General features: G+C 37.0%; 1 protein-coding gene across 8 annotated transcripts in view; it reads right to left on the bottom strand.

Annotated features, from left to right (window-relative positions):
• LOC135251007 (SLIT and NTRK-like protein 5) overlaps window positions 1-14,889 on the bottom strand; it is a 102,661-nt gene extending 87,772 nt beyond the window's left edge. For 3 of the 8 annotated variants that reach the window (XM_064327926.1, XM_064327925.1, XM_064327924.1), the window contains exons 1-2: window positions 14,323-14,877; window positions 13,836-13,954 (exon numbers count right to left, since the gene is read on the bottom strand). The gene's annotated coding sequence lies outside the window, so the exon portion shown is untranslated. Of the gene's footprint in view, window positions 1-13,835; window positions 13,955-14,140; window positions 14,260-14,322 lie in introns of those variants that run through there. The other 5 variants (XM_064327929.1, XM_064327928.1, XR_010329059.1 and 2 more) reach the window with 4 other exon arrangements.
• Between the last annotated feature and the right edge of the window lie 686 nt (window positions 14,890-15,575).

The following is a 15,575-nucleotide window of genomic DNA, read 5'->3' as shown; positions in this document are numbered from 1 at the left end:
AAAAGGGATATTTCTAGGAAGGTGCAATGGTGAAGATCTGCACATTGCTGGAAGGTCATTTGATTCAGTTCAGTCTAGGCTGCAAGCCCTATAACCTCATGTAATGTGAATGATACCCCAAATTGACTTGGCACCATCACTTATCATTACGGGTTGCAATATGAAAGGTGTAATGGCACTGACCCATGTAAAAAGCCTACCAGCATGATAAGACACTGAAAGGACACCAGGACATAACAGGAGATGACAAAGTGCAAATTCAAGTGGCGCATTTTACAGTTCTTGCATAATTCCCTGGACATGCAATGAATTTGGGCTTTGCTTTCAGTGTCAGTGTCATCTAAAATGCGATGCCCGCAGCTGAATTAAACCTGGCAATGTTATATTGTTGAAAGCCCTTCAAGGGCCTCAGGCATTTTTTTTCCTTGTTCCAGTTGATCTGTCCAAGAGGAAATAATAACTTTTTTATTATTTCTTTTGAGATGTATCTTAATGGTTGGTTTTCCCTCCTACAAAACATGAGGCTTACAAATATATATTTCATCTTGTTCTGCAGCAATGACAATGTGACACAAAGAAACATTTCTCTATCCATAATATAGCATTAATTAAAGGGAAGCACAAATACAATGAAATCACATAAAATTGTTCATGCTGACTGAAGAAATTTTATGGGAGACACATCATGAAGAATAATGACCCAATTCCATTGCCAAACAAGATAGGAGATTAGTCTGTATTGTAGGTTGTGTAAGACAGACTTTAGACAACATGCTGAATGATCAGAAACATGATCAGCAGCAAGTTCACATATTCTCACATACTAATACACAGTAGTCATGGCAGTTTATTAAAAGGATAATGTATTTACCTATATTATAAAGAGCATTCCCATAATATATCTCTATGTAGTGAACAACAAATAAAAACATAACATTATTCTAACAGTGAGGGGCTCCAGTGGTTCCAAAATAGTTTAGGACACATTTTCTGCACTTATACCCTTAGAAAGCAAGGTCTTAATGGTACTGACTGATGCTCCTCATCCCATAAAACAATTAAAGCAATTATTTCCTGCAGACAGGAAGGTCTTTCAAGTAGACAGCTCTCTCCAACCATACAACAGTCAGGAAGATTACTTTATCCATCTGTCATGACAAGGGCCAGAGGTTGATGTGCTGTAATTTAAATATGTATTCTGGCTGTTATCCTCCTGGGGCAAGAATACTGCCAATACTATTTAGTTGATTTATTTTTATTTTTTTGTACAAGTTAAATGTCATATAACTGCTATGATTTTAAATGTATGTTCAACAGCTTCAAATAAAAAGCAACTCCTGTACATTTCAAAATACTGACTGCGGTCCTAAATGATCCAACTTAATTTAACATTTGAGTGTTACTTATAAATTGGGCCAGAAATTTGTTTTTTTTGCACAGTGCTTCAGTCCTCCACCTGCTAGAGGTCACAATAGCCTCTTTGTCAAGCACCTTCTCAAATAATTATTCCATTTGCACCACCTTTGCAATCTAAGTTGATACAGTAATTGCCACTAATTAAACACAGATGATGATTGACACTGAAGTTTGCAAGAGACATAGGGCCTACATGTTGCAGCATTTTTAAATGTTGTACAGAGGCATGGAGTGAGGACTACGGTCTCAATGACATGGTTTTCATAGCATTTAAACTTTCATCCAAGTTCAGTTTTTTAAACCTTAAACAAGGACCTGTTATAATTACGGGCCCGACACTGTATATGTCATGTGATATGGTCCATATTTATCTAGGACATTCTGAATGTTTTATGTGCCATACATTTACACCAGCACATACTGATAAATGCTGTTATGAGTTAATATCCAAAGCCTACTGGAGTTACTACTGGGGATACAACCATGGTTATGACATAACGCCACTATAAAACCCATACACAAAATCAAGTGAACAAAGTCCAAGTGTAACTGAAGAGAATTTCCATTACACAAATAGCAAAAAGAAACATTACAGCAAAATATAGTTAGCATCCTACAACCTGCATTTATTTGGATGTCGGACTGGACATGCAAGTGGGCAAGTCAGAGTAGGGCCTGCAGACCCTATTCACTGAAGCAATAGATAACTGTGCTCTTGAGAAAGAAACACTTGATTAATATAACATAAGGATTCCCGGTTGACCCTGCAGGATCATGAGCTACACTCCCAAAACAACTGAGCACACTTTAGCATGTGTTCCAGGCACCCGTACTCTCCATCACGTGTTTATCTAGGATAGGTTGGGTAGAACCTGTTTGAACATTTGTAGCATGAAAGTACACTAGGTATTCTGAGAACTTGAGTGTTCACTAATGACACTATCTTCCCTGCCATTAGCCAATGACCTGTGACCATTTCCTTCAGCAGAGGAAAGTTTGTGGTGCTAAGCAGCATAGCTTTGGAAGCTTCCAATTGTATTTGCTGATATTATGTGTTTACAAAAGTTAGTACATTTATAGATGGGTCCTGTAAATGGTCAATGAGCATTTTTTGATGATCACAACTCCTGCCTAGTTCACTGAAATCAATGACGATCCACACAAAAACCGAATGTGTCTCAAGCACATACAATGGTAATCAGTTAATCATATTATATTTTCAGACATTTTGAATTTGAGAATCATGCAAGCCATGATTTCCTCCTAGACAACCATTGCCAATTTAGTGAACCTCCTATGCAACAATCCAAATCCAGATACTAGGATCTTTCCATTTTAATGGTGGTCTGTGTAAATGTGCCTAATACAGAACACAGTTCCCTCCTCAACAAACTTCAGCTGTGTTTTGGTTGCATCGGTTTTAATAAACTTGCACACACACGCGCGCACGCACACTCACACGCACACGCACACAGTGTTTTTTATTCCCAAGTTTCCTGACCCTTATTTGCACTTTCTCAATACGTAAATATTTTCATGGTTGAGTTCCCCCCTTCTGGTCTGATGCCTCATTGTAAATACATATAAAAATGTGTTTTCAACATTTTAAACGCGTTTTCATATGGTTTCAATTTGACACAGTGATCGGTATTGCAATTTGTCCAATAAACATTTCAGCCGAGGTTAGTGTCCATGATTTATGCACCTGGTTCTTGGAGTTCAGTGTGTGTACAAACTCTTTGGAGAAAAGTGGGAGGTCTCTTGTTTACAACATACATAGCATTTCAGTGTTCCAGTTTATCCACATTACAAAATGCTACACTCTTGACACACAAAGCATGCACATGCGGTAAATGTGTTGGTCCTTGCAAATGCCAGGACAGAACAGGTTGCACTGAGTACCTTGAAGTGCTATCTCTCTTTCCTTCATTCGTTTTGGAAAGCATTGCACATTCTGCCCTTACTGTAACTTTCAATATCTCAATATCATGTTGTATTCAACAATAGCAAAAACTACTGTGAATAAGGATTCAACAATAGATGACAGAGTGAAAATGTTTTAATATTGATTCCACATCCAAAGTAAATGGTTCCAAAGTTTCTGGTAAACATGCCAGAGGCTAGAATTATAGGAGTTTAGATTTACTGATTTGTTTGCAACCATAAATGTAGCACAGTGATAACAAGGAGCAGAAAATATACAATAAATCAAGGAGACCAAACAAATGATGTTTTATTTATTAGATGACGAGATAAGAGTTGCCTAGCTGGAATGCGATATAGCTTTGATGCGACATGCATAACAATGATAAGATGACAAAATCTAGGAATCATATATAGTCAATATGAAAATATGAATGTTATATTAATATTATTTTCTTCCGCAGTTTTGCAAGCCTGTTATCAGATTTTTTTTTTTTCACTTTCACCACTACTATGTAGAAATACCACCCAGAATAAAAGCAGCTTTTCATGTGTTATATTTCAAGACTTTCTCAAACAATTATTTAATAAACTGTCTTTATAGCCTCCTTGAAACACTTAGCAACACTCCCAGTGGCCTCGATGAAGAATGGACTTTCGCATGTTTTTAAAATGCCTTTTTTATTGATTTATTTTATCCTTTGGCTGGTATAATGATAATTCTTTTGGAAATTACATAATTGTATTTTGTATTGGTATTCCCAATAAAATGTTCATGAGTGGATTTATAAATTAAATTCATTAACAGTCCTTTGCTATCAGTAAAGTGTACATAGGATGGGTGAGCACCAAATACATTATTTAATTAAAGGCTTATTTCCATTAAGAACACTGTACACTTTATTAAACATATCCTGTGTGGGACATATACGCACATTTATTTCCTGAAGTTATTGTATTCCATTCTATTTGTTACAAGAGTGCTCTGTTAGCACAGACAGTTTTCAAAATTACATATTTGTCCCACGGCGCACAGGAACTGGCGCCGTGGGCTATGCATGCCAAATTGTGGTCACTCACTCACTCACACACGGACAACCTTTCAGGGACGTTTTGTGGGACGCATGCGCAGGTGGTACGGCACGAGGTGAGGACGTACCATAGCTAGCTAGCTATATAGTTTGCCAAGTTGCGCCATACGTCTGGACGGTTTCGTGGAATTGCTATAGGAGCAAGAACCAAAACAAGTTTTTAGAAAAGTCTTTTGCTATGCAAATAAAATGCACTGACTTTCATTCCTAACACACCTCAAAATTAAAAGGGAAGTATTTGAAGTATTTCTAGAACAGACCGCAGTTAAGCTAAATATATGAGGTGTCATTCTGTCAATTTACCAAACCCATTTTTACTCTGAGCACCTCATGGAGAATATTAGTCTCAAGATCTGCTATAAACACACAAAACAAATCATCAAAATAAACTGTTGTTCACCGCTTTTGAACCAGATCATGGCATCATAACACTGGCCATATACTTGCATCATTGGGTTCTGCCCAGCACACTCTATAATTATACAATTAGGGTCAAGCATGGTCAAACATTGTTCATGAACATTTTTAAAAAGTGAACAGCGACTGGCTGGTACCTCAGCCTCTTAACCAGTGTTTACAGGACGGAACGATTTATAGGCTCACGTGCATCACTGTTTGAAAGCCTTAGTGAAATATCCTGAATGTTGTCATTACACGCTAGTCACACAGACATGACTGAACCTGCAAAGCTTCAGCTTCTTGTTGCTTAAAGGTCTTTGCTCAAACTATGCACAATTTGTGTTTCATGTGCATTGTGTGATTACCAATCTAAAATTGTGGAGTACAGAGCCAAATCAAGAAAAATGTGTTGGTCTTATGGAGTTCACTGTATATTATAAAATACAATTTTAACTTCTTTCTTGGCACATCGACCATGCTTTGTTATTGAAAAATGCAGACCACAATTCATTTTATAAGATGTCCAAATTGATGTTACAAATGTAATGACCAAACCCATTTTATATCCATTCCTGAAATGGAATGCCATGAATTGCATATCAATGAAATCAGAGTACATTAGATATACAACCGATCCACATGGCCTGTTCTGACAGTGCCACCCTTTTGAAAACATCTGCTATATAAAATAAGAGAAATGTGAAAAAGATGCAGGCTTGCCATATCTTATTTAATGTTTCATGTACAATAACATCCCTGACCAATATGAACAAACAGTAGGCCACTCAAAAAGGAAAAAAAAAAAAGAGATCAACAGTAGGCCCTCACATATTCATTCAAGTTGAACTCACATACATTATTATATGTAGGAACTACGTGAACAGGTTAATCTTCAGAAGGCGTACCTATACCATCTTGCTACTGCAATTATACTTTAAGTATAGGTTCTTCAGACATTCCTTTTTTTGACTGTAAACATTATTGTTTTTGGGCTTTAATTGCTAGTAATTTTTCTTACTAGTAAAGGACAAAGGTAGCTTTCAGGCTGTCTCGACAGCACTGTGAAAATGATCAAAACAAAAAGAAGAAATGACTGACTCAAGTTGCAAAAAGAGAAAGAAGTTTAAAAAAAAAAAAAAAAAAAACTGTACATATAGTATGAAACTGAGACAAATGTGAAAAGATGACACTTTTAAAAGGCTGGTGCTTATCATCGCTAGTAAATATGTGCCTTTGCTCACCATTAATTCTAAACTGTACAGAGATTACAGAGATCATCTGCATTGCCCCCGTGTTCCCTGTAAGAATAGGCAAAGGTGTACTGACTCAAATGTATCAAATATTTCACAGGCACTGCTCAGAGAAATGGTATTATCATATAGGCTACCATTTGAAGAAAGGCACAATGAATGGCTCTAAAATGACTAATACATACCAAGGGTAGTATTTCCTTTCTTGTGTGCCATTGTTGAGGTGTAGCTAATATGCCAAAGGGCAATGCGAGTAATTGTATAGTGCCATTTATAATGATGATAAAGACTTTTGAGATATTATTCACAGTCTGAAGCTCCACATTAAAGGAACACCAAAACTCATTACTCATCACAGAGGAGAACAAAGATTGACACGAGACACTACTATTTGCAATACTTAGACCGGAGGTGAGTATGTATGCATGTATGTTTGCTACACCACAATTTGTAATACATATTTCAGATAAAATTCATATTTGATGTAGAACACAATTTACAAACAATTACATCCTAACTTCACTGATAAAGGTCATTTCACCTGACTGAGGGGAAACAAAAGAAAACTTTGAGATATTACATTTAATGAATGAAAACTGAATGGTACAAGCTCATCAATATGATAAGAATATCCACTTCTCGCACATATCCTAGGTCTTAACTGATATCTAGTGGATAGTGTAAAAGGACACTGTATCAAATCAATTAGAATGGGAAGCATCATAAGCCAAACTATTTCTACAAATCTCATAGCGCTGCCAAAAGTATCAGTAACTATTCAGTAACAGCAGGGCAAAAATAATAATAGAAATAAATTATGAAACCACAATCCCTTGACAGACCTGCCTAGAGGTGAATACATGATGTTTGAAGTGAACCCACATGCAGGCCCATTAAAAGTAAGGTGAATGTTGTGAATGTCTGGAGTGCACATTAAAAATAACTCTTTAGTAACTACTTCCCTGTGAATGTGGCTGTCAGCCAGGCAATATATTCTCTGAAAAAAATGACTTTTTTATTTTATGTCTCCACTTCCCACGTGAAAAATGACAGGAGCCACATGCCACACTTGAAGTTTCTTTCTTTTTAAAAAATAAATAAATAATGCCCATTTCGGCATTGAAGTGTGGGCAGAAATGATCCAAATGTGCAAATAAAATCTGGTCAGGAACTGGATTGAAACACTTCCTCTTTTTAAACAGTGAGAGGATATCAAACCCATATGTTGTATTGTCTACATAAAAGGAATGTCTCAGCTGGCTTGCATTTTTATGACTGGAGACCATTTCATCTAAATATAGAAGATGGGTAACTAAAACCTGATAGTGATAAGCAAATGAGGAAGCATTTTAGAGCTGCATATTGCCAACAAATCACTTACTATAACAAAAATCTAAATAGCCAAAGTATTGTTACTTCAAAATTATTCAATGCAAAATTAAGTTTGACAAATTAAACCAGTTCACAACTGCGTGCTTCCCAAGTTTCCAATATGTTGCAAAATAGTTGGGCATGCTAGCAACTTCACCTGCACCCCAAAAAGTGTGCGGCTCTGCATGTTATAGAAGTGGTTGCACGAACCAGTCCTAATTGTCTCGTATGGCAGGAATGTGACGAGGTACAATGGGATCCAGCTCTCAACGGTGTACAACAACCAGAGTCGCAGTGGAGGGTAAATGCATGTAAACACCATTTATCCACCAATTAAAAATGAGGCATAGCATTTACTCGCCCATTGTCCATTTAAGAGCACTGCGTACCATTCACGTTAGGGATTTGAATTTTGTGCAATTCTTTTGTTCAATTGTTGGTGCCAATTAATTGATTAATAATGATTAACTGATAAGCTTAAAATCTACTATATGGTCTATAAAAATAATGACTCATAAAAGGCATACCAATTAATGAGTTGCATATATCAGAGAGGTTTTATTAAGACATGCTGAAACAATCATTAAAACAGTGTACTGTGTATTATGGCCATAACTGCAAGAAACTAAATTATGCACACAGGGATTCACGGACTGAGAAATTAGCAGGAGAGGAGGGAACACTGACATTTATATTGGCCTACAGGCTGGCTGAACTGCCACTGCAATGGTGACAAAAGATGTTGCTTATTAATGCTCAACTTCATAATTAACAAATTAACTGTGATTATTTATAGAATTAGGAAAAACTGGGTAGCATTGCTTTAGAACAGAGCTTGCTTAATTTACGTGAGCTAAGAGAGCCAATATTGTTTGTTGTAACTTTGCCTTATTTTGATATCAATGCTTTTAATGGCAGGCCTAGATTTAGCCAGTTTAATGACTGAGACAGTGCTTTGTATGTGTGGATAACTTGCCATTTTGTGTGTTCAAACATGTTTTTTGTTGAGATGTTTTTCACCTTGCATATAGTTTGTCTTTCCCTCTCCAGTGACCGATGGTTTGAGGCTTAATTTCATAACCTTTTCAAAGACACATTTGCAGCTACACGTAACCCTTTTGCCCAAGGTCAGCTATTGTTATTGCAAAATGCAGCCTGTTTATCTTGAATGAAATTACTGCAATCCTTTTCCATTTTGGAAAGATTAAATCACTAGGTTAGAACATTGTAGGGGAACGATGCTATTTCTGGAAGTAATGAGAATTTGCTGAGTGGAAAGGCCATTAAGACTGTAAGAAGAGGAGGTGATTCCAGGTCAAGCTAATGAAAAGATGACAACGCACTGGGTGCCAGGGCTGAAACAGCCAGATCAAAGGTTTTATTTTTCACAGGCCATTTTTAACTAACTCTTTGAGATATTACCCACAACAACCTTACCATACACAATAATATATTCCACCCAAAATCAATGACAAAAAAGATAAACAATATAGTACTGCCCAAAAGTATTAGGTCATCTGTTTAAAAGAAGAAAAAAAATTAGAGAAGTATTAAGTTAATATAGTTAAAGCTTAAACATGTGGAATCAAAGCATTTCTTTATTTGGGTGTATCTGGAGTTTGAGACTGCTATAGGCTCTAATTATAGTGTACAGTAGCTCAGTGTTGCAATATTATTACGCATTGAATGATCTTCAGGAGGACAAGTCTATCTTGTTTCTAGCTAGAGTGATACTCGGAGGCATGGCAAAATGTTGCCACTGGAACTAAATACGCTCTGAGGGAGGACAACAAGCCGACAGGGCTCTTTCAAAACCAGTCAACCTTGAAGCTGCTTTTCATTGATGGCGACAGCTATCGAAAAATGGAGATAAGAACGGTATGAAAACAAAAAATAAAATGGTGATGAGTGGGTGGGACTGAGGATGGAGGAGGTTATTATTGAAAACACAGGACCACAGCAAACTAAAAATGCTGAATAGAATGCATTTAAATCAAACTTTGAATTTGAAACTGTATAGGCTATACCTTTCTAACATATCAATCTAAAATCTCCCATAGGTGTTCAATTTGGTTGAGATCTGGTGACTACAAAGGCCATAGCATGTGATTCACATCACTTCCATCCTCATCAAACCATTCAGGGACCCCTTGTGCCTTGTGGATAGGGACGGTGTCATCGTGGAAGGGACCACTTTCATCAGGAAAGAAATGTTTCATCATAGGATGAAGGTGAGCACTCAGAATAACTTTGCATTGATTTGCACTGACATTTCCCTTTAATGGGACAAGTGGACCCAAACCATGCCATTAAAATGCCCCCCACCGTATAACAGAGCTACCTAGCCCCTCACTGTAGGGGTCAAGCATTTGGGCCTGTACCATTCTCTTGATGTATACCAAACGGGCGAAGAATGACTGATCTGACCATATCACTATTTTACACATCTCTGTAGACCAGTGCCTATGGTTTCTGCACCACTGCTCTCTCAAATGTGCATTTCTCTTTGTAATCAAGGTCACCTGGGCCTGCTCAGCATTTTCTAGATGTTGGAGCATTGCTGGAAGGATTTACTTAAATTTAACCAAAAGAGCATTCGTGAAGTCAAGCACTGATTGGACGATTAGGTCTGGTTCACAGTTGGCTTCCCAACTGATACCAAAGTTGTTGGATGGAGTTGAGGTCAGGGCTTTGTGCTGGCCTGTCAAGTTTTTTCACACTGTATCTCGACAAAACCATTTCTATATGACCTCGCTGTGGGCCTGGGATCATTGTCATGCTGAAACAGGAAAGGGCCTTCCCCAATATGTTGCCACAAAGTTGGAAGTTGGAAGCACAGAACCATTTAGAATGCCATGGCATTAAGATTTGCCTTCACTGGAACAAAGGGGCCTAGCCCAAACCATGAAAAACAGACCCGGACCAAGGGGTCTTCACATACTTTTAGTTATATAGTGTGTGTATATATCTCAATTGGAACAGGCATATATTTGGTCATCCCACTGGGTCTATATTAAGACAAAGTCAGTGCTATCCAAATACATTTTTAATTGGATTGCAACTGAAAATTGTATTATAATTTATCCTTCAAGCCTGATAAATCTGATAATTTGTCAGTTTTATATTATTAAATGCCATTAAGAATTGGATAGTAAGCTTTTTTTTTTTTTGCAGCTGAATGCAGACAAAACTGAGGTTCTTATTACTGCACAGACAGTATAGCTTTAAAGGTTCAACAACATTCCCTGTCCTTATTTGTTAGCTCTAGCCTTAAAAAACTTAAGTGTAATTTGTATGGCTATGAACTTATCAGCTTATCAGGTTGTTGACTTTTTTTTCTTTTTTTTTTTCCCCCAATTGAGAAACACTGCCAAACTTTTGTGTCTCTTGCCTCAGCAAGTCACCCCTGGACCATCTACAACTGGTCCAGAATGCTGCAGCCAGGCTTCTAACCAGATCCAACAGAAGGTCTCACTTCACACAATCTTGGTTTCCTGCCACTGGCTTCCTGTCAGAAATGAATTTACAATTCCTGTGATAACGTTCTGCATGGTCAGGAAGCCTGCCAATATTAGTGAGTTACTCTATCCTTACAACACATGTAGGTCTCTTAGTTCTTCTGACCAAGGACTGCTGGCAGTTCCTTGGTTTAAACTAAAAGCAAAAGGTGACCTCACCTTTCAAAACAGTGCCCCCAAACTCTGGAACTCCCTCACTTGTGTACATATGGTCTGTGGATACTGTTGACACCTTTAAAACGCCTCTAAAGACCCATCTGTTCAGACTGGCCATTGTCTAGTTCTTGTTTCCTTGTGTTGTGCCTGTAACTGTGTTTGTTTTTGGGTTACATTGTTTTTATTTATTGCTTTGTGATTATGCACTAGAATGGTGCTTTAAAAATAAACATCACTGGCTTTGCATGTGTAGTTTTTAACTACATTTTTCATTATGACTGAAGCTGTTCAACATTCCCATTTTTCAAAATAATCAGTCTACTGTATTTGTATGCATCTGCTGTCCACATTTAATAAAAGCTCTGATAAAATATGTACATTGCCTCCAAAATCAAAATCAAGAGCCTTAAGGAGAGTAACACAACCAAATATGGTAGCTGCAGACTGGCTCAATAACTCTCTCTGCATTGTGCATTTATTTATTTTAATCTGTTGTTTTTCCAGTATTATCCTTAGTAGTGCCAGACAGTTATGAATTAATACAGATGACATGCATAAAATGGCCTAGAGGATAAATCCACTGCTGCAGAGAAGAAGTAAAAAAGATATGAAAAGTTCTAAAATGTATGAGTAATGCTCATAATGATCATCACCAAAGAGCAGGTATATTACCCTTTGGTAATGGACTGAAGCAAACAAAAAGAAGGCGACAAAAGAAGCCTCAATGCCAAGAGGTCAGCAGATTGTGTCCCTTGGGAGATGACAGAGCAGGTTTATTTACTTAACCTGTGAGTCATGTGACTCAATGTTAGCACATAGAACGTGAAACACATCCTTGTTGAAATGTTACATGTCCAAATTTATTGACTTTGTGGCTGGGTAGTTTTCACAATTTGCATTTTAAATGCACCATTTGCTACATGTCTTGACTGCAAGTAGTGTATGATTCCATAAAGCATCTTCTCTTTTGTGAAACTGCTAAAGCATGCTAACACATTTCTGAATGTTTTACAGAAGGATTAATCTCCATTTGTTCCAAGATAACATTTTCTTATTAAAAGAGATATATCCCAGTGCAATGGAAGTTTAAACCAGCCCAATACTACAAAACATAATGCTTGAAATAATGGCTTGTCACTTGACCAGCTGGAATGTAATTTCACCCAAAGGACAAAACTTCCTCTGGGGCCAGGTTAAACAGCCATGGCAGAGAGTGAGTGATTGAGATCAAACATATCCAAAAGTAGTGTTAAAGAAACCCAGCAGGCATTTTGAATAGCTGAGCAACTTTGATGATGGTAATGTAGAAGAAGCAGGTATGGTATGTAGAGAAGGAGTTACCTGATACGTATTGAACCATGTACAAGTGCCTTTGCTGATGGGTTGACACTGCTCATGAACTTGGAAACACAACTGATGCACCACAGCCAAATGGGAAGTCTCAAAGAAAATAACATGATTTACCGACTTCCTTTCTCTTGTGGGGTAAAAATTCCAAGTACAAAAGCCACAGTGGGGCCAGTAAATGGTCCACATGCACCTATTAGCCTAACCATCAGGAAGCAAAACATCATATAGCCTATCACATGTAAAATAAAAAACAATAAAAAAGTATGAGTTTTGTTCTTTAATTCATTGAGTTAATTTGGTTTACCTTTGTACTAGGCTATATGCAGAAATTACACTGAACCTTAACTGCGCTTAATGGAAAGGAAAAATATAGATGGATTTTACTCAACAGATAGAAATACTATGAGATGCTTACTTGTGAAAACACAGAATGATGTCCCTTGTGTGTTGTATACTTGCTTTGCTTTAACTTTTATTTTAATTTGGCTAATTATGAATTGAATTAATGAACTGTAATCACATTCACATAGATGAGATTTAATTTGATACTTGATGTCTTTGTGCAAAATGATAACTGATCTTGTTCAGTTCCTTAAAACGAAGGCCAGTATTTTGTGCCAAAATAGATAAATACTCTGAAAACTTTATATGTGGGCAACTTGCACCATCTTGTGTTTAAAAATAGTTAAAGCACTCATAATAATCTTACAACTGCCAAATATTTTATTTCAAGGATCATAAAATTAGTAAACTGTTCAATATTTTTATTTTGTCAATATAATTGGTTAGATTGAACAGAGTTGATCACAGATAAGACGGAACAGCCTATATGAATACATGAGAGCATTATGTGGAAACACTTACGGCTACAACATACGCCAAGTAAAGGAAGTGCTACATTTGATGAAACTACAACCTCTACTGGTAAATGGTGATAACTACACATCACTGACAAAGAGGGCAATCTGGAGTCCGTTATGCATCTTATGAAATATAACAATGATATAAAAATAAATTATTGACTTAGAAATAAGTATAATTTTTTTTTTAATGATAAATATTGGTATGGTATGTATGTTGTCCACCATGTTATGACTTGGCTGAGCATACTCCATATAGCCTATACAGCACTGAGATTTTGGCACTTCCCAGATAAATAAATGTAACGATCACAAGGCTCTCATGAACTGATTAGTTCTTAAAAACATTAACTTCTGTACACTCGGACCTCATACATGCCTAATTCAGATGCAACTTCATGTAAATACACAGAAGCCCCAAACTGATTGGCCTGGGTTTATTCCACACTTTCTTTTTGTACAACCAATTCTAATACCAAAAGAAAGTTAATGCTTTTTCACTCACCATAGAGTGTAGGAACTGGAACCGGAGTGAAGCATCCAGAAGTAACAGGAACCATAATCTACTGCACATTCCAAGTTCGATAGTGCCCATGGATTGAATCATGCGAGACGCCATTCTGAAATGAAAACAAGACCGAGGTAGGACATTGCACATGTGTTTGAGCATAGCAGCTAGACAACCAGTTTTTCGGTTTTGGCTACATTTCTTTGCTAACTGGTTTGCCAGGTCAGGTCAACATGAGAAGTTTCCATTACTTTTTATTTTCGTAATTACCATGTGTTAGCTAGTTAGCTATCAATACTCTGGTGAGATGATCTGGTTGATGTTGCGTCATAATAGTAGCCGATGCTCATTGAGAGGAACGATCAAAACAACATGTTTGAATCAAAGAGATATAACTTCAGTGTAGGCATGGCATCAAAAAATTCAGCTAAAAGTGAGAGGCACACCATAGTGAACTTCAGCCATTAATAACAACCCTACCTTGTTCAAACTAGAATTGTTGTCAGTTTAAGGCATCCGTGTTTTCCAACATGGAAATGGTTCATCATTCCGTCAAACAAAATGGACGTTTTCCACATGCATCTTCACGAGTACAAAAACATTGATCTACTCCCTTTTTATATAAGAAAACTTGAAGCAAGACTGGTTGGAACATGCTCCTCCTGTTAGTGATTGACCTAAGATCTCTGTCAAGGTCACATAAAATGTCATGCCTGGGAAATCTATATTATTTGATGAACTCATTATCGTTTATCGGCAGCCTGCATCCGTCTATTCACACAGGAAACACGATTGTGATAGGAAAAAATAGGTTGCGCGAGAGGCCTGTTTTCGTCGCACTTTTAGTGTCAATTTGCAAGCAGTGATTTTTTTTTTTTTTTTTTTTGTGCCATTCATTTTGACAAGATATTGTCATCTGCAAAATAAAAAAAATAATTAAAAAAACAACCCGCAAATCGCTTTTGTGAAACGAACACTAGGCCGCCAGGCCAAGCACTGGGCTTTGAACTCGACAAACTAACGTGCAAAAGGTTACCCCATCAGTGAGTAGGTCCAGCCCCACTTTAGCTGATTGGCAGGTCTTACCATTTCGAATAATCTCATTATGTCATGAGTTTGGGAATAAAAACGCCATTTGAAAAAGTAATGTGTGTTATGAAATTAAAAAGGCCATTCGGAAATGTAACATGTTATTCTCAAATCAAATAAAATTAAGTTGGATCATGCTATTGTGAAGAGGGCAGTCATGAGAAGTGAATTATGTAATCATTTACAAAGAAGTCGTATTTATTTGTTTGTTGTATAATTCCATTTTCATTAGGCCTAGATCATAATTTTTATTTTTGGCATGTTTACTCCTCCACAACTAGCTAGATATGTAGGCTAATTATTAATTGTTCATGCCTGAAGCTTAGCTTTGTACTTAGCCAGGTGTTTTAGCTGGCAAACAAAAGGCTATTAACTGCATCATATTACTTAGATTTCCAGCTGAAGTGTAGCTAAGTAAGTTAGCCAACTGGAACTTTGAAATAATGTTTGTCAACAGTTTCTATTAATATTCTTAGATACTACATATGGAAAGTCATGTTCTATGCCTGTGCTAGGTCAATGTATAGGCTACATCTAAGCTCCTACAGAAGACACAAAATGCACTTTCTATGTAGCTAATTGTAAGATCATTCTGAAAAGCCTAAAACATTTTGTTACCTGGCACAGGCGGGCACACGACTGTC

This window comes from Anguilla rostrata, chromosome 3, assembly GCF_018555375.3.
Source record: "Anguilla rostrata isolate EN2019 chromosome 3, ASM1855537v3, whole genome shotgun sequence".
NCBI lineage: Eukaryota > Metazoa > Chordata > Actinopteri > Anguilliformes > Anguillidae > Anguilla > Anguilla rostrata.
Note: the sequence above shows the minus strand (reverse complement) of the source record. Positions and strands in the feature narration are given on the sequence as shown.